The sequence below is a fragment of the Myotis myotis genome, unplaced genomic scaffold (genome assembly GCF_014108235.1).
Source record: "Myotis myotis isolate mMyoMyo1 unplaced genomic scaffold, mMyoMyo1.p scaffold_m19_p_2, whole genome shotgun sequence".
NCBI classification, from domain to species: domain Eukaryota; kingdom Metazoa; phylum Chordata; class Mammalia; order Chiroptera; family Vespertilionidae; genus Myotis; species Myotis myotis.
Genome location: NW_023416324.1, coordinates 39,383,248 through 39,403,683, shown reverse-complemented (window position 1 = coordinate 39,403,683; position 20,436 = coordinate 39,383,248).

The window sequence follows — 20,436 nt, the reverse complement described above, 5'->3', positions numbered from 1 at the left end:
TTAATGTTACTAGCAGGGGAAACATTGCCTCCCTGGTCAGTTTTCAGTTCAGTTCAGTTTTGACATTTTCCACTGACCGTGATTTCTCTAAGGGGCCTCATTGCAGCTGTGGCTTCTAATGAGACATGGACAATTTTGAGAATCTGAACTACAGTTTTAGACCCTTTCAGCAGAGAGATGTGTGTATGTCCCCACACACAAATTCTGCAGAAAATGTTGGAAGGTTCACAGGCCTCTTTCAGACCAGCTGTGGGCCCTTTAAGAATCTACAAAATCCAGATTAGGAAATCCAGGACCAGAGGGGGTAGCAGTCTACTACTGTGTGTGTGTGTTTGGAGGGGGCAGCGGGGGGGTGGGGGGGGAAGGGAGGCCTTTTCTTATTTGCTTTTTAATGAAACATTCAATGTAAATAAAAAGTTTCATATAACCACCTTTTGTACCATTAAAAGTCCAGGGAACCAAGGATCATGATCAGGAATTTAATAGATATTTTTCAAAAGCCAATGGCACTCTGTGAAAGGCAGCTGGCAGACAGCCTTGTGTGGGCTCGGTGGGTACAGGAACCACTCTTCCCTTTGGCATTTTTTGCTGAGCATATGTTATGACCCATCACCACTGGCAGGGCTCTATGCATCTCACAGGCTGTCTCAGGGAGTCTTTTTGAAGGCATTTCAGCCATCTGCTAGGGTTTCCTGCTCCCCAGGGTGCTTTGATGCCATGAGGAGATGTAACATGACATTTGGAATCTGGGCCCACGTGTCACAATGCCAAGGGCAGGGACAGCCCCAGGGTGACTGACTCTGGCCTGTTGTGTAGGGATGTGCATGTGAATCAAATACATCTGTCTGGGTAGTCATATTGGCAGCTGAATCGCTGAAATTTAGAAGGGAGGGGGGAATGAATGCTCTTAGAAACCTTCAGAAGAGAAGGACAACCCCTCAATGCTCGTCTTCCTCGAGAAAAGCCTTGGGCAGAAGTAAAGACCACAGCTGGAGCAATGAAGTTGGAAGCAATTAGCATCTCAGGAGCGTAAAGATCATCATATCCAGAACTTTTCAAACTGGAGTGATTCAAGTCCCATAGTCATGATTTTTTGCTATCTGAATGTCCTCAGTAATTGACTTTATATTTCCTTTAAGTTGGGTCAGTTTTTATTTAAATACACATATTTTTAAAGAAACTGTATGTAACTAAATAAAAGCTAGCATCACTTGCTATAAATACAATATAGTCAAAAGTAGAACAAAGCAGTCTTTTGAAATTATAGCTTGACATTGTGGCCTGCTAGCTTATCGTGAGAGTGAGAAATCAGTAAGTCTTGGGATAGTTACAGACATTAACTTAGACTTATTCCTTGATGTACCTGTTGATATTGAAAGCAAATCAAAAGTAAATCATCATCACTTCATATGCTTAATATTAGTTAATACCACATTCAAGAATTCACTAATTTTGTGTGCCACTTAAAATCATTTTGTGTGCTATTGACAGCTAAATTTCACACTGTGGGGCACATGGATCTGATCCAAGCTTTTAAAGATTGAGGCTACCTGGAGAGTGGAAAAGACTTGTCTAAGGCAACTATGGTTCTATATCTATCATTTTACCTATACTGTTCGCCCAGTAATTTTGTAACTTCTGCTGGAAGCAGATTGCACATATCTGAACCTTGGCTTTGGGCTCTGCTTTGTGACTTGTTTTGGCCAGTGGTTGTTAGTAGATGTGATGCAGACTTGGTCTGCGGAGCTGTGCTTGCCTTCTTGCACTTTACCATCCATCACCATGAGAAGGCCATGCCATGGTTCCTGTCGGTATAAGGAGGAGGAGAGACATGTTGGTCAGAATAAGGTTCTATCTGCAGAAAGATTTGGTATTGAACTCCTCAATGCTAAATCCCCTTTATGGTGATGCATGGGGAGCATGAGCCTGTGTATGAGTACATGCATACGTGTGTGTGTGTGCATGTTTTTGGGTGTGCATAAGTGTGTATGAGAGACAGGTAGGCAGACAGAAAGAAGTAGGGGAAAGAAAAGAGAAGAGAGGAGGGAATGAAAGGGAAGGGGAAAAGAAAGGTGGGTAGGGAAGATCCATGTCTTTAGGGCAGGAACCATATCTCATTCATCTTCTTTATTCCCCAAACCTAGCAATGGCTCTTAAAAATGCTGATGACTAATAAATGTTTTATATTTTATTCAATAACGGTCTTAATTTAAGTTCTTACCAAAAACTCTGTTTTATGCATGGGACTGGGATACATAGAAGTCATTGTGGCACTGTAGGACACTCCCATGTGTTTCGGTGGGAAGGCCACTCCTGCATAATGTGACTAAGCGCCATTGAAAGTTGTACTGTTCCTGTGCATAAATGACAAGCACAGTGTCCCTCAAATATGAGTGTCTTCTTCTGCCATGCCTTGATTGTGCTGCTCTTTCAGCCTACAATACATTTCTTTTTTAAAAAAAATATCTATCTATCTATATATATAGATTAGATAGATAGATAGATAGATAGATAGATAGATAGATAGATAGATTTTAAAGAGGAAAGGAGAGGGAGAGAGAGAGATAGAAACATCAATGATGAGGGAATCATTGATCAACTGCCTCCTGCAAGCCCCCCACTGGGGACTGAGCCCGCAACCTAGGCAGTTGCCCTTGACCGGAATCAAACCCAGGACCCTTCAGTCAGCAGGCTGACACTCTGTCCACTGAGCCAAACCAGCTGGGGCTGCAATACATTTCTTTAACACCCCATGGATGGTGCAGGTTCTCCACAAACTGAGTTATCTGTCTTCTTTTCCATGCAGACATTTCCATTTCTTTCCTTTTTTGTTCTCTCTGATTACACTCCAGAGTATACATGATACCTGCATACATCTTAATGCGTTGCTCTTCTGTCCAGTTGGTCTGAATCCCAGGAATTGTCCTTCATGTTCCTCCCTCTATGACTGAATCCAGTGGAATTGCCTACAATTTGTGTGATAAGTCCATTTTGCTCCATCTCCATTGACCAGCGTGGGGAGGTCAATGTCCCTGTCAGGTCTCACCTTTCTTAGTTTCACCTTTGCGCAGTTTATTCCCCGAAGAATAATTGTAGTAACTTTGTAAAATGCTAATCTGATAATTTAACTCTCCTGTAAAAAAAAAAAAAAAAAAAAAGAAAGAAAGAAAAAAAAAACTAATTAAAATGAGAAAAAAGATACACTCTCATTACTCTGCTTTATACGACTGTGTGATGTGGACATTGAATAATTCCATTGGCAGATGAAGTCAAGGAGATTCCACAGTAAGTGTCAGCGCCTCTGACTCCAAGGCTGTCCATCATTCTTCATGCCAAATAATTATAGCCACAATTATAATCACCATTTGCTGAACACATACTGTAATATACACATGATTAAGTTCTTTATATATATTAACTTCTTTAATCCTCACAACGATTCTATGCACTAGGTATTATTTTTATCCCAGTTTTTCCACCAGGAATCTGAGGCACAGAATGTTTAAGCAGTTTCCCCAAGGCCACACAGCTTGAAAATGACAGAAGCAGGATCAGAACCCAGGCAGTGTAGCTCCCTTACCACAACTGGGGCCAGGCCATGACCACAGAATTGATAAAAAGGAGGGAATCTGATCAAACTACCACCTGCTTCTCAATCACTATATTTTTCTGACTAATCTGTATCTTACTGTAGCTCAAACTGGCATCGTCTCCCTCCGCCTCTCAAAAGATAGCTGAATATATAACAGCAGCAGCAACAAAAACTAGGAATAAACTGTTTAAAATTGATAATGTCTCTGAAGGGCTGAGATGGTCTTCTTCCGAGGAGGTAATTACAGGAACTCAGTAAGGATGGAAGACATTTTTCAGAAAATAGAGTCTGAGCAATCCTAACGGAAATGTCAAAAGGATAATGTGTTTTGCAAATGTTTATTGCAAACAGACAAAAGTAGATTCAATTACTCATTACATCCTACACATTTCTCTTTTTCTTGTCTAGAAAGCACTCAGGTGTTTTGTGTTGTGTGTTTTTTTTTAAATTATTTTCCAGGATGGTATGGAAGTATTTTTAGCTTTAAAATTTTGATTGTGAATTGCTATGGCCTATTAAAAAAATGTGAGGCAGCCTTGAAACATGTAAAAGGAAAACAGAACCTGGCGGACATGAGGAATCCACTTGACTTCATATATCAGCTGTCCCTGGCCCCTCCCTCCTCCAATCCCTGAGCTTTAAACACCTCATCCGTGATTGTGGGCACTTTAATCCAGAATCTGTGTTGGGCCCAGGTTCCTACATGATTAAATAAAAATAATCATGTTGCTCTGCTGTTGCCTCTGAAGGAGAGAGTTTGCAACTCTGCCTCATCTGCCAGTGTCCCCGGCTGGGCCCCTTGGAGTGGAGTAAACATTGCTGGCTTTGGATAATAGTTAACTTTAAATCTTAATAGTGAGACTTTGGGCAAGTCTCTTGTCCTTATTGAGTCTCCATCTCTTCTTACACCAGCAAAGATGATGGTGCCTGCCTCCCAGGGCAGGTGGTTGTGATGGTTGAGATGTATATTAAGTGACTACTGCCTGGTATTCTTTAATGAGAATGGTTTGAGCCCTTATTGTGTGCTGGCACTTTACCTTTATTATTCCAATTAATTTAACTTTGTAGAGTAGGTGTCATTATCCCTCTATACAGATAAAGAAACCAAGGCTCAGAAAGATAAAATTTTGGCTGTTCCCTCCAAAAAAAGGCATGTTGATGTCCTAACCCCCGCTACCTCAGAATAAGAGGTGGGCCCTAATCCAATATGACTGGAGTCCTTAAACAAAGGGGTAGGGTAGATGCAGAGATATAGACATAGACATGCACAGAAAGAAGACAGTGTGAAGGCCCAGAGGGAGAAGATGGCCATGTGACTGGAATGATGCATCTACAAACCAAGGAATGCCAGGAATCATCAGCAAATACCAGAAGTTAGAAGAATCCAGGAAGTATTCTCCCCTAGAGCCATCAGAGAGGCCAGGGCCCTGCTGATGCCTTGATTTCAGACATCTAACCTCCAGGTCTGACAGACAATAGCTGTCAGTTGTTTTCGTCCACGCAGTTTTTGGTATTTTGTTACAGCAACCATAGGAAACTAATACTTTCCTTAAGCTCACACCATTAATTAGTACAAACACCAAGGTTCAGTTCCTGGTCTGTCTGGGCTGATAACCACTCCTATACCATTGCTACTCAAAGTATGGCCCCCAGTAGCATTGGCCTCACCTGGGAGTTGTAGAATCTCAGGCCATACCCCAGAATCAGGATCTGCATTTTAACACAATCTCTACGGAATTCTGACGCACTTCAAAGTTTGAGAAACACTACTGTGGACTCCCTTCTACAGTTACCAACAAATATTAATTCCCTAGTCTTCCTTTTTCTAGTCCCTCTTTCGTGTGCTATTGGAAGTGGTCCTTTCCATTTCTAGTATATTCTCTATCTAGTTCTTTTTCCACTCTACTCAGCATCCTTCCTTAATCCCCTAAGGTTTACTTCATCCTTGATACACGGTAGGGACACTGGGTACAGTGAAAAGATGACAGGCTTTGGACTCTGTTGAAATTGTTTTAAGATCCTGCTTTACCACTCAGTAGGCACAGGAAAGGATAAGTCACTTGTCTTTTTGGAGCTTCAAATTGTGCATCTATTCCTGTGACATTACCCTAGTTGAAGCCATAATCACCATCTTTTGCCTGGACTACTGAAATGGACACATAGGTGGATTTCCCATCTCCCCACACTGATCTCTCTGTTATCCTTATTGTAACTTCAGTGACCTCTTCAAAACAAGCAAGTCTTATCATGTCATTTCCCTGATTAAAAACCCACCATCACTTCCCTGACCTTAGGATAAAGCCTGAGTTCCAGAACGTGGCTTACAGTTCCTTGCATGATCTGCCCATGTCTATTTCTCCCATCCCATAGATCTTGCCACTCACCACCCTCACCTCCTTATTTATTCTCTAGGCATACTATCCTTCCTAGACTCTCTCAATTAGCAATCACCTCATTCAGGAGCCTTCCCTGCACCACACCTCCCACCCTAAACTCCTATGTCTTGTGTGTCTTCTCTATGCTTTTTAAAAAATCATAAAAATGAATGAAGCTTTTTATTAATTGCATGTTGATTTGCCTGTATTCCTCACTAGTCTACCTGAGCATGCAGGCAAAGACCCTGACTATCTTTGTGATGTTTGTGTCCCAACACCTCACCTCATGTTGATATATAGTCAGCCCTCAATACCTATTTGCTGAAAAGATAAAAGGAACTGGGAGATGACCCAGGTTCCAGGCAAGCATTGTGCATTCCCTTTAAGAAGCATTTATTTTCAAAGCCCCACTGCTGTTTCACAGATTAGGGGCCAGTTGTAGAGTGAGTACAGAAACCACCAGTTTATTTTTTTTCCTGAAGTTTCTTTGGTCTTTCCCACATGATGAAGCCTCTTAGATCCCATCTCATTGAACAAAGCTAAAGTATTTACTCCTAATTGCTTTAAGTAAGGCCTGTCTGATCTAATCGCTAATCAGAGGCTTGCAGTTAAGAAAGAAAGATGACTAATTAACAGGCTCCAGGACCCACAAGAGTCAGGATCCGCACTCTGTACTGTGGCAGCATCGTGGTGGAAGACCCACCATGACTTCTGGAGCATCTTTGGGGCTTAAATGGATTTTCATTCCCAGAGAAGTTGAAACAACACACCCAAACCTCACAGGGAGGAGGCATTCATTCCAGAGGATGAACCCATGAGCCCCTGGAACCTGTCCCTCCTGTACATTGTCAGTAGCAAGAAATGCTGAGCATCTAAAGTAAAAATGTCAACAGTAGCCTGACTGGCATGGCACAGTGGTTAAGCATCAACCTATGTACCAGAATGTCAAGGTTCAATTCCCGGTCAGAGCATATGCCCTGGTTGCAGGAGGCAGCCAATCAATGATTCTCTCATCATTGATGTTTCTACCTCTCATTCTTCCTTCCTCTCTGAAATCAATAAAAATATATATTTTTAAAATGTTAGCAATACAGCAGGAAGGCTCACACACCACTTGTGAAATTTGTATAAGAACAACAAAACGGGAAAAATAGAAAAGTTTTTTTTTTTTTTTTTTTTTTTTTTCCCATGGGATGGGCCCATTTGGGCCTTGCATATACCACATGCTCAATCGCTTTTTGTTGAATGAAATTCTGGTGTGAGACATTTACAGAAGAAAAAGATATATACACATTTATTGAAAAGCATCAAAGATGCCCTAAATAAATGGAGATTATACTCCCCTATGCACAAGTAGGAAAACTCAGTGTCATGAAGATGCCCCTTTCCCCAAGTTAATCTATAGATTCAAGGCTATTTCAGTCAAAACCCCAACAGGGATTTTAAGGAAATTGACAAGCCAAACCTAAAATTCATGTGGAAAAATAAAGGGCTAAGAATAGCCAAGTGGTTTTGAAGTAAGGGGAGATGGGAAAGAAAGAGAACTGACTTGCTTTAGTAGATATCAAGATTTATGCTAAAGCTCTATGTAATTTTGAGGAATAGTTTTGCTTTGATGTTTGTTTGCTTATTTTGAAAGCTGGTCATTCAGGGAACTGATTCTTAGCAAACTTTCCTAGAGTCACTCTGCACTGAGGGGTTTTAGTGAAAAGTGAAGGCAGGCAGCATGGATCTTCTCTCTTGGAGCCAGCTGTTAGCTACAGCTCAGAGTGGGGGAGAGCATGGGCCACATGCACCAGGCTGAGCTCCTGCTCTGGCCCCTGACTTCATGTGCTCTGAGACCGTGGATAGTTACTGAACTTCTGTGCATCTCAATTTCTTCATCTGTAATTTTTAAAAATTTTTATTTATTGGAGAGAGAGAGAGAGAGAGAGAGAGAGAGAGAGAGAGAGAGAGAGAGAGAGAGAGAGAGAGTTGTTGTTCTACTTATTTTTGCATTCATTGGTTGCTTCTTATATGTGCCCTGACCAGGGATTGAACCCACAAGCTTGGTGTATCAGGATAACGCTCTAACCAACTGAGCTACCCAGCCAGGGCTTGCAAAATTTAATTGATAAAAAGCTAACTAGACAAAAGTATAGTTGAGCTATATTCTGGTGCTTTTAAAGTCTATTTTTTCTATATTATAAATAGCTTTCCGTAAAGTAAGGATTGCAGCCTCAAATGTCTGCAGGGCCAGGCAGATAATGCCCACATGTGTAGCAGTGTAGAGAAGACAGTGGGGAGGGGGACTTTTGACAACTGTGAGTGAGCATAAGATAGGGCCACAGCCAATGAGCACACACATCCCCAGTGAGCAGTTTCAGTTCCGGAGTGAAGAACCTGGCATGGGAGTTAGAAGAGAGACAAGAATTCTTGTATCTTGGCCTTGGACAGTGGTGTGACCCACGGCAAGTTTTTCACTCTGTGAGCCTCATTTTCCCACATTTAAGATGGAAACCTAGTCCTCTCTAAGGATAATTGTAGCTCTAAAATGATAGAATGCCTGTCCCTGACTCTGATTTGTAGCTAGTCTCACTTCTCCAATTGGAAGTGAAAGAACTTCACTTCTAGAACCTGATGACCAGGGTTCAAATCTGAGCTCTGCTACTTACTAAATAAATGTCACTGGAGAATGGCCCAGAACCTCACTGCTCTTCAGTTTCTATCACTAAAAATACAAAGGAAGAGTAGGAATTCTATTCTGCACAGTCAGAGACTATGAGTGTGATAATAGCTATTCAATGTTTTATAAACTGGGCAACAATGGGGAGGGATGTGGATAAACATAATGGAAAGGGATACAGATAACTGGTTTACCAAGTCCCAGACACTAATACCGACACTGTTTGAAAAACTCAACTTTTTTGGGATATGAGCCCTGTTATAGTCATTTTTTCCAGATGAGAAAACAGAGATTACAAACAGTGGACTTGGAGATTGGAATATTTTCTTTCTGGTTCCAAGGCCCATGATGTACTTCTCTACCTGTGCTTCCTCGGATGGGCCAGCCATGTCCAGTGCCAGGAGCCTAGCACTTGTCTTCAGGTTGGGGGCCAGGCCCAGAGTGGTCAGCTGAAGATAAGAGCAACAGACACATTTCTAATCGCTCTAGGCAGGGCTTAGGTTCCTAGAAATGAGGTAATCGGCCATGTTTGTATAGAGTAAGACCAAGGACTTTCCAGACACCTGCTGTTCTAAATGTCAGGTTGGGGTGGGCGGTCTGAGACCTACAGGACTCAGTTATGGGCAGAAGGCCACAGATCCCAAGTGAACTCACACCTGACTCAGGCAGAGCACAGCTGCTGAGGGGGATCACCTCTCATTCTCCTCATGAAACCAACATGCTGTTCTGGCCCCGGGGAACACAGGTCAGCAACTTCATGAATTACCCTTTTGATTGTAACCCAGTTGCAGTGGTGAAATATTATGTTGCCTAGGGCAGGGCTATTCCTGGCTCTTTAGTTATTTAAATTATGAAGTTTCCTTTAAGGAAGGAAGATTTATTGAATGCCTACCAAGTGTAAGGTATGGTGCCACTCACTTTGCATTGGTGATTTTATCTAATTGTTACAATAACTGTATACATTAGATTCCCTACTTCAGTTTATCAGGTGTTAAAAGGGAAGCTCAGGATAAATAAACTTATCAGAGGCCACAGGTTTAATAAGTGCTGGAGCCAAAGATCAGAATTTATGGCTCTCTGACTCCAAACCTAACTCTTTCTACAGCACAGGTTTGCCCATAGGTGTGACGCTGAGGACAAGTATGCCTGTAAAATCCAAATAGAGTTCCATTTGTCAGTGGTTGCAATGGAAGAAGATCACCAACCAAGCAGTGGAAAACTCATTTGTTTGTTAAACAAAGAATAATTCATTCATTTCCTAATGCTCTCTCCCAGCTAAAACCTGAGCCAGTTCTGTTTTTAATCTGTTATTATAGCTTGAAAACAAGGATTTCCTCACACCCCATGCCTTAGAAGATCCCATTTGGAACACAGAGAAATGGCGCTTCCTTTGTCTCAACATCAAAGCATAGTTTATGTCTTGACAGGTGTATGTAAATGTTGAAAAATATAAGTCAGTGCAGAAAATCAAACCCCTCTGCTTGCCCAATTGTCCCATTTCCCAAGAAAATGAAAGAGGATAACTTAAAGTGAATAAATATAGACTCCCCATTTGGAGGTCTGGAATTGATAGTGTTTACCATAAATTACATGAGAACTCATGCTTCTATTTGATTGTGGGTTTGAATCTGCGCCTGGCTCTGAGATTCTTCCTATGTGAGTGATTGCTGTCGCTGGGGGATTTGGCAGTGTGACCAGGCCAAGGGAAGGCATAAAATTAGGTCTAAGACTTCATTGCAAAACTTCTTCCTCTGAGATTTAGAAGCCATCTCTCTTTCAGCCTCTTAATGTTTCCTGAACACCGTGAATTTCTCCAGGGGCTTTATGGCTAGAATTGATCACATTCAATTCTCCAGGGAGGAAATAGGCAGGTTTGCGCTCTCTCTCTCTCTCTCTCTCTCTCTCTCTCTCTCTCTCTCTCTCTCTCTCTCTCTTTCATAAAGACCAAGAAATGGAGAGAAGAGTCCTCTTATCTTGACTGTAGTGGTTGAGGAAACCTGAGAATGACTAGCCCTCAGCCTGAATCTCTTCTCTATAGGATCTGACTGCCCCCTACCTCACCCTTCTCATTCATCTTTATCCTTTTTATTCTATGCTTTGTTCTTTCCCCTCCTTCTCCTTTCTCTTTCCTCTTCCTTCCTCACTTTAATCTTTTGCAACAGACTTTAAGACTCTGATATGGTCAGCCTCTTCTAGTCTCACTCAAAGTGTTACAAGCAAAAATAGTTGTACGGAAGGACTGGAACCAGAAAGCAATCAGGGCTGAGGTGGATGGCTGAGATGGAGCCTTCATCATCCATCTGCCTCCCAGGAGCCCTCTGGTGTTCCCTTCCAGATTCATCAATGGTTCAGCACCTTCTCTTTTCAGGAACTTGGACTTTCTGCAGCCTCTCAAGGTTGTGACTCTTCTTCATGGCCCTGGCTCCTCCTTACCTTTTCTCTGGTTCCTTTCACTCTCATCTCCTGCTTCTAATTATATCATTCCCTTCACAGTTTCTAGTTCAGATCCCAAGCAAGGAATCTGATTGTATTAGTCAGGGTTCTCCAGAGAAACGGAACCAAGAGAATGTGTGGATGCATGGATGGATGGAGAGACAGATGGAAAAATATATTATGTTTCTATATATGTATCTATAAAGAGACTTATTATAAGAAATTTAGTCACATGGCTATGGATGCTAAGTCTCAAGTTCTGTAGTTGGCACACTGCAAACCTGGAAAGAGCTGATGTTTCAGTTCAAATCCCAAGGCAGGAATAAACTGATATCCCAGCTCTAGGCAATCAGACAGGAAGAATTTCCTCTTTCTTAACCTTTGTGTTCTATTCAGTTTTTAATTAATTGGGTGAGGCCCACCAACATTAGGGAGAGTGCTTTACCTATTTATTGATTTAAAATCTAAACTCATTCCCAAACCCCAGAATAAAGTTTGACCAAATATCTGGGTATCTCACAGCCCAATCAAGTTGGCACATAAAACTACCCATTGTCCCAGGTGACTCTCTGGTGCTCTCTCTCCTCCCTCTCTCTTACTACTTCCCACTTGGCTTCCCCCCAAGCAGTTGGTCTGTTTAGACATTGGACTGGATGTCTCAGGTCCACCTCTATCCAATTACCTGAGGCTAAAGTGGTAAGCTCAGGGGATACATTCATCAGCCACCTAGGCTGCCGCTTAAACATCAGGGGAGAGGCAATTTTCTTTAGAAGAGCCTAGCCTAGGACTCCTGGAATGATCAAATTGTTACCAGGAGCCTACAGTCTTAAGGCCTCTGACAATGAGCATATGTGGGGAGTTTGAATGGCTGGAACTGCCAAGTTGGTGATGAAAGCAAATATTTTATTGAGCCACAGAGGGTCATGACAGGCACTGTGGATACAAAGATAAAAGGACGTGCCATCAACATCCAAGGCTCTCACAAGGAGTAGGAGAGGCAAATCAAGGATCCCAGCTCAGTAAACATAGAACATTTGACTACAAGACATCTTAGAGATCTAGTTCAACCTACTCTGTTTCCCAAGTCAAATGGAAGACCAGAAAAGTTAATTAACTTACCTAGAGTCACACAGCTAGTTATAGATAGATATTTCATTACAATGGCTATATATTGATATATAACATGTGATAGAAATTGGGCTAGACCTTTTCATATTTATTTAACTCTTGTAACAACAATGTGAGGTAGGCTTTACCCAGAAGAAAGACCTGAATTCTGAGAGGTTTATTGATTCACTCAATATCATACAAGTGGGAGGAAAAGAAATGAAAGAATGATGTCAGTGTTACCAAAAAGGTAATATGTTTGAAAGTATAACTACAACCTCAAAGTATCTTTAAGAAAAGCATCCAGTGCTCACTAGTGTGACACTCTGTTGCTTTCTAGGAGAACAGATATTAAATGGATAATAAAAGAGCAGCAGGAAGGACATTGTTGAGAGACTGGATAAGAAAGGAATGTGCCAAAACCGGTTTGGCTCAGTGGATAGAGCGTCGGCCTGCGGACTGAAAGGTCCCAGGTTCGATTCCGGTCAAGGGCATGTACCTGGGTTGCGGGCATATCCCCAGTGGGAGATGTGCAGGAGGCAGCTGATCGATGTTTCTCTCTCATCGATGTTTCTAACTCTCTATCTCTCTCCCTTCCTCTCTGTAAAAAATCAATAAAATATATTAAAAAAAAAAAAGAAAGGAATGTGATAGAAACACAAAAAGCAAGGTGGGTGGACATCAATCCTAGAAGTGTCTTATTCAGGATTTTTTAATATTCCAGGAACAGATCCATTTTACAGGTGACTAGGATAATTTACTAACAAAGAAGAGAGGGAAAGAATCAGGCAAGGCAGTGAGGTAAGGTCTGCTCAGTGCACAAATTCTGAGACATTACTATTAATAAGTAGACATACTGGTTCTATAGTAATTCAGAGACATTCCTGAAAGACTAAAAGCCTGGCCAAAGAGCCATTTAAAATATCACACATATGACTTTTTCCCCGAGGCTGGGTTTGCAATCTTTCCTGAAATAAGGACATTCAGACCAAAATGAGTACTGAGCTCCTAGCTTCTGCAAATTCAGAATGTTCTCCTGGTCAACTGAGCAGAACACAGAGGCAGGATAACATCTCAGGGCATGGCACATCAAGTCCTCTTCTGGGCTCAGACATCTTCAACTTCCTTCTCTCCCCGCCCCCTTTTAATGCTGTTTCTCCCATCATTCTCTATTTCTTGCTCTGTATTTTTATGACACAGTATAGAGAGCAGGGATCATGACTCAAATTTTTACATAGGTCAGTAGGCCAATAAAATTAAGATGTAATAATGTATGGGATGGAGAAGACTGAAGTGGAGGCATAACCTATAAGGGGCAATGTTACTCAGCAACACCTAATTGTTGCCATGCTTGACTGTGGACTCAGTACTGCCAAGTCTTCCAACTTTTCCAAAGAACCTGAAAATCTAGATTTATCTTTTATGAAATACTCTGATTTTTAAAATTTTAGCAGTGAATTTTGTTCTTTTTTAACATATTGTGGGCTGGTAATGATCTATAAACCACCAGCTATATTTACTGGTTCTATAGTAAACATAGTCAAACTCCTTGCTTCTAGCTATGTGACACTGAGCACATCTCTTAACCTCTCTGAGCCTTAGTTACATGACTATTAATTAGTATAGAAGATGGCATAGTAAGTGCTAAGCTTACTGTCTCACACAGAGTAGATACACCATAGATAATAATTCCCTCCCTTCCCCTCTACTCCCATGACCATGGTGTTTTAATCACTTGTACATCTGATTCCAGAGAGGAGTATACAATCTACACTAATAAAAGAGAAATATGGTAATTGGCGTACGACCGCTACCCTTCCCATTGGCTAATCAGCAAGATATGCAAATTAACTGTCAGCCAAGATGGCGGCCAGCAGCCAGGCAGCTTGAAACTAACATGGGGCTTGCTTGCTTCAGTGACGGAGGACTCCAACATTCCCCGCCTGACTTGCCAGCCTCTCAGCTGCAACTCTAAGCAACTATGTTGCAAATGTAGAAGCTAAACAAAACTCCAGAAACCTGCTTTACTCAGCAGGGCTTCAGCCAGCTGGACCGCAACATTGTATCAAATACAGACAGTAAACAAAGGCCAGAAACCTGTTTTCAGCAGCCGAGGCCTCAGAGCTAAAGCTGGCCCATAAAAAAAAAAAAAAAAAAGAAAAAAAGGAGCAGTTGGGAGCTTCAGTCACCCGTCAGCCTGAAAATGGCCCTCAGCCCCTCAGCCAGACTGGCCAGGCACCCCAGTGGGGACTCCCACCCTGATCCAGGACACCCTTCAGGGCAAACCAGCCAGCCCCCACCCGTGCACCAGGGCTCTATTCTATATAGTAAAAGGGTAATATGCCTCCCAGCACCGGGATCAGCATGACAGGGGGCAGCACCCAAACCCCCTGATCGCCCTGCGGCTCTGTGTGTGACAGGGTGCAGCGCCCTAACCCCCTGATCGGCCCTGCTCTCTGGGTGATAGAGGGCGGTCCCCCAACCCGCCCCCCCCACGGGCCCTGCTCTGTGTGTGACAGGGTAGAGCCATAACCTCCCCATCGGCCCTGCCCTGAGTGTGACAGTGGCAGCGCCCCAACCCCCTGATCGGCCTGCTCTGTGGGTGATAGAGGGCGGTGCCCCAACCCCCTGATCCGCCCTGCTCTGTGTGTGACAGGGGGCGGTGCCTCAACCCCCCTGATGGGCCCTGCTCTGTGAGTGACAGTGGGGAGCTCCTCAACCCCCTGATCGGCCCTGCTCTGTGTGTGACAGGTATGGGGCCCCAACCCCCCTGATGGGCCCTTCTCTGTGCATGACATGGGGCAGCGCCCCAACCCCCTGATCCGCCCTGCTCTGTGTGTGACAGGGGGCGGTGCCCCAACTCCCCTATTGGCCCTACTCTGTGCGTGACAGGGGGGATCTCCTCAACCCCCTGATCGACCCTGCTCTGTGTATGACAGGGTACGGAGCCCCAACCCCCCTGATGGGCCCTGCTCTGTGCATGACAGGGGGTGGCACCGCAACTTCCCTATCGACCCTGCCTTGAGTGTGACAGGGGGCGGTGCCCCAACCCCCCAATCGGCCCTACCCTGAGCATGACTGAGGGTGGCATTGCAACCTCCCAATCTGCCCTGCTCTATGCATGACAGGGGGCGGCGCCCCAACTCCCCAATCGGCCCTGCTCTGAGCCCGACCAGGGGCTGCACCTAGGGATTGGGCCTGCCCTCTGCCACCCGGGAGCAGGCCTAAGCCAGCAGGTCGTTATCTCTCGAGAGGTCCCAGACTGCGAGAGGGCACAGGCCGGGATGAGGGACCCCCTCTCCCTCCCTAGTGCACAAATTTTTGTGCACCAGGCCTCTAGTCAATGATAAGACCAGTGGCTTCTGCAACATCAGCCTGAGTTCCTCCTGTGAGTGATTAAATCAGAAGAGCTCACAGTATATTCTTACCCTGCTTTGTTGCAAGCCGTTTTCCCAAAATGCATCTTTATATGAGCAATGAGTCTCTATTCATACACAATTTCACATGAAAAGATTTGCTCTTTTCATTGTACGCATGGCTTGAATCAGCCAGCCGGCCTGAAAATATTTCCATTCATTAGTAGGCTGAATGATGTCACTGGCCTGGAACTCACTTGGATGGATGTTGCCATGGGCTCACAGAATGTTAGCATTCTAAGGACCTCAAATAAGGCCATCTAGTCCAGCTTTCCACCCATGGCCCTTTAGATGCAGCTTAAAGTATTTTCATAAAGTGCTACAGGCTCATTATTCTGAGAAGCTGCCCTCATTACTCTAGTTACTTGAAATGTCTTCCTTGTATCAAATTTAAATCTGAATTTCAGTAACTTCACCCATGGGTTCAGATCTACCCTCCAGCAATACTGAAAGTAAGTTTAGTTACCATACCACGTGATATCTCATTCAATAATCATTAATAATGAGAACTCACATAACATACATGCCAGGACTGTACTCAGTGTTTTACATATATTTACTTGTTTAACACTCATAAAAACTCTGCAAGGCAGATAACAAAGCTTTCTCATTTTAAGGATAAGCACAGTTAAGGCACAGAGCAATTACATGACATCCCCAAAGTCTCATAGCTTGGAAGTGGGAGAGGCAGGAAGGAAGCCATGGCAGCCTGGTCTTAGAGACCACATTCTCATGCACCAAGGTCTAGTGTGCAGGACCAAAGGCATGGGTGTCATCCAGAGCCAGGTTTCCACCCTGACTCTGGCCTTTCCTTTCAGAGTAAATTGGGAACATACTCCATATCCCAGACTTTTAATGAGGTTTATGCCACCTTTCAGGGTTCAAGTCTCTGTAAATTATCTAGAACAGTGCCTGACAAGTAGTAAACACAAAATAACTTTTTGTTGAGTAAGTCACATTTATCAAGATCCCAGGCAATGCATCACCAGGTCTTTCATCTTTCCTTTCATTGCGGACTTTCTAAGAGCCTTGTTCATACTTACTGTTCTCCCTTCTATGGACACTCTCCAATTTCCTCTCTCTTTTTAGTGTCATCTAAGCTAAGATTCTGCCAATTCACTTTTCTTTCAAGTATCTATTCTGTTCCAAGTGCTATATGAAGGGCTTAGACTAAATCTATGAATTAAGACAAAAGCTTTGCCCTAAGGGCCCCTCATATAGAGTAGGATTCATGATACAAAGACTCATGGAAAGGATGAAAGGGGACTTGAAAGGGGGAGGACAAGTCTACCAAGGATGGGGTGAGGCAAAACCATTTTTTAGTAAAAGAGGGAAGGGAAAGAAGGAAAGAATATGTATGGTTTAGGATATAGGGAGAATCTAAATGTCAAAAAACAAACCTTTAAATTATTATGCAAACTCATAGAAGAATATCTAAATGCTCTTAAAATGGGTTACATGGAAATTCATAAATCTGACAAAAAGTATAATATACAAAGGATATGGTTATTAAATTGTACTATTTAAGAATGTAAAATGAATGTATGACCAAAAAGAGAAACAAACAAAACAAAACTGATGTGTAAAAAAGATGTAGGTTCATAAGTTCACTCACAGATTCAAAGATTTCTACAAAGAACAAGTATCCAGGGAAACACTATATCAGTGAATAAAAGCCAAAGCTACATAGAGAAAAATGAGTAAAGGAAATGTACAGGCAATTCACATAAAAGAAATGCTAAATTCCTAATAAATAACCAACCTTAGTAATCTTGAGAATTCAAATTGAAATAATAACGAGAAAGACAATTTTTCATCCATCAGACTAGCAAACATTTAAAGGTGTGACAAGCTCAAGTGTTGGTGAAGGAATAAAGAAAGGAAAATTATCATGAATTGTCGGAGAAATATACAGTGGTAATACACCTGCAAAGAGCAATTTGGCTGTCTGAGTGTATGCATTCCCTATGACCCAATAATTTGCATATCTAAATATATTCATATATATATATATATATATATATATGCATATATATTTATATAGGTACTCTGGAGACTATTATAGACATGTGAACAAAGAGACATATATTAGAAAATATATTGCAATTCTATTCATAATAGAAAAAAATGCAAACCATCTGCATGACCATTATTTGCGGAACAGATGACTAAAGTATTGATATAATGGATACTTAAAAAGAATAAACTAATAATGAGATCTGAAATATGTAATTTAAGTGAAAATGTGCAAGGTGATATTTAGCATATGCACAGCATGATATCATTCATGGAATTTCTTTTAAATCTACACAAACATAAAGCATCACTGTATATACTTCATACATAAAATCTATTACAAATAGACTGGAAAAGATCGATATATACTTGATTCATAAAAGTAATGGCTGCTAGGAAGGAAGAAGAAATGAGATTGGCAGTGAGAGACAGAGGGGACTTCAATTTTCTCTGAAATGTTTGATCTGTTTATTAGGAAAAGATTTAAAGCAACTATGGACAGACATTAACAACTATTCATTAATGGTGGGTCCATGGATGTTTGTTTTATTTCATTGTCATTTTTGTTACTTTTATATATGTCTCAAACATTGAAATACAATCCCAGGAGAGGAAGAGCTACTTGAAACGTCATATCTGATTGGTGGGTGAGGGTTGGGATGCAAGTCACTTTCGTGGTTTTCTTGCCTTCAAATGGTCCTAGGACAAGCCATGCTCTAGCTCATGGGAAAGGAAAGTCGTACAAAATCCACATGATTCTGACCATGGCTTACATCCCTCACAGGAAACATAGTGTGTGTTGTTTGTTGATTGTTGTTGTTGTTGTTTTCTAAAAATCAAATATAAAAGATTAAGTAAAAGAAAATTTCACATTTCTGTATTCAAAATCATTTTATTAAATCATCAGCAAACTCTGATGAGTTTGCTGATGATTTAATAAATAACCAACCGTAGTAATCTTGAGAATTCAAATTGAAATAATAATAAGAAAGATAATTTTTCATCCATCAGACTAGCAAACATTTAAAGGTGTGACAAGATCAAGTGTTGGTGAAGGAATAAAGAAAGGAAAATTATCATGAATTGTCGGAGAAATATACAGTGGTAATACACCTGCAAAGAGCAGTTTGGCTGTCTGAGTGTATGCATTCCCTATGACCTGTGGCAGGTGCTGCGCTAGGTGGAAAGGACCCACAGATAGACCACTGCCTTGGAAGTAGAGAGCCAAAGCTGCATTTGACTGCTGCATACCCTTGCCTCACAGTTCTCCCCCAATTCCACTTTTGTGAGTGATCACTTCAAAAATCCTGAGAAGTAGGTACTACCATCCCAATCTGCAAATTCACTATATTGAGACTGAGCCAGCCTAAGGTCTTTGCTAATTACTAAATGGCAGAGTGCATTCTCAGACTTAGATTGGCAACACGAAATTCTCCGTGGCTTGAACAGACGTTGGGTATTTTCAGAGAAGTGAGATTAGTGCTCTTTGGAAACATGTGCAATGTTCTATAAAACACAAAACTTTCCAACCTTTGCTTTAGTCCTTGAAACTGAGAATCGAAATTGTACGTGGGACTAATAGCCTTTGGCGATAGGCCTGCCTACCGCTTAGCTTTGGTTTCCAGTAGGCAGGAAGCGTCATTGGCAGTGGCTGGGGCGTGGACACGCAGATGGCCTGCACCTTCCAGTGATGAGTTGTTATCAGGGAGGCCTGCAAGCACCTAACTGACCCTTCTTCGTTCAGAGGACACACCCCTACCCCAGTGTCACAGTTTCTTTTCAGCTTCCTCTGTGACGTTAGCCAGAATTAACTTTCTGATCCTTAAATCTCATGCACTTATAATAGTTCAAGTTCTTAAATCACCAATACAGGCAGAGGACTAAATGAACAGGATATGCTGGATAACAGAAGAATTATTGAGTCTTTGTTTGTTTTTACAGAGAGAGGAAGGGGGAGGGAGAGATAGAAACATCAATGATGAGAAACATTGATAGCTGCCTTCTGCATATCCCACACTGGAGATAGAGCCTTTAACCCGCAACCTGGGCATGTGCCCTGACTGGGAATCAAACCTGGATCATAGGTTGATGCTCAACCACTGAGCAACACAGGCTGGGCTGTTGAGCATTTTCAAATGGTCCCTCTGTGATATACAAAGGGAAATACCTAAAGCCTACATTTTGCAGAGGCTACTCGGAGAGGTTTCGGAACACTCTAGTAAGTGGCTCTCTGGTCATTGGAGCTGGGTTTGGACTCTAAAATACACGTGAGCCTTGACAGGCTAGGCAACAGTTATTCTAATGGTCTGATAACTGACTTCCCAGGTTACCTAGTGGTTTTACCTTTTCTCTGAGGGAGGCGTGGCTCACCCTACCACCCACAGGCCCTGCTCAAGCACTGTCTTCAGGGGTGATACCTGCACAGACACAGGAGTAGTCACTAAACAGTGGTTCTCAACCTTCCTAATACCGCGACCCCTTAATACAGTTCCTCATGTTGTGGTGATCCCCAACCATAAAATTATTTTCATTGCTACTTCATAACTGTAATTTTGCTACTGTTATGAATCGTAATGTAAATATCTGATATACAAGATGTATGACTAGAAGATCTTACTCAACGTACCTTTTCTTAATAGCACTTGTGTGTCAATACCTCTTTTAACTCAGGGCAGCATAGGAACAACTCGGAACAGATATGAATATGGAATGCATTATTATATGTCACCAGTAATTGACATATGTACCAAGGGCCACTCATCCTCATGTATGGAGTGGCGCACACTACACACTCTGAGGGCATAGCTGTAGCATGCTTTGGGCATTACCTCT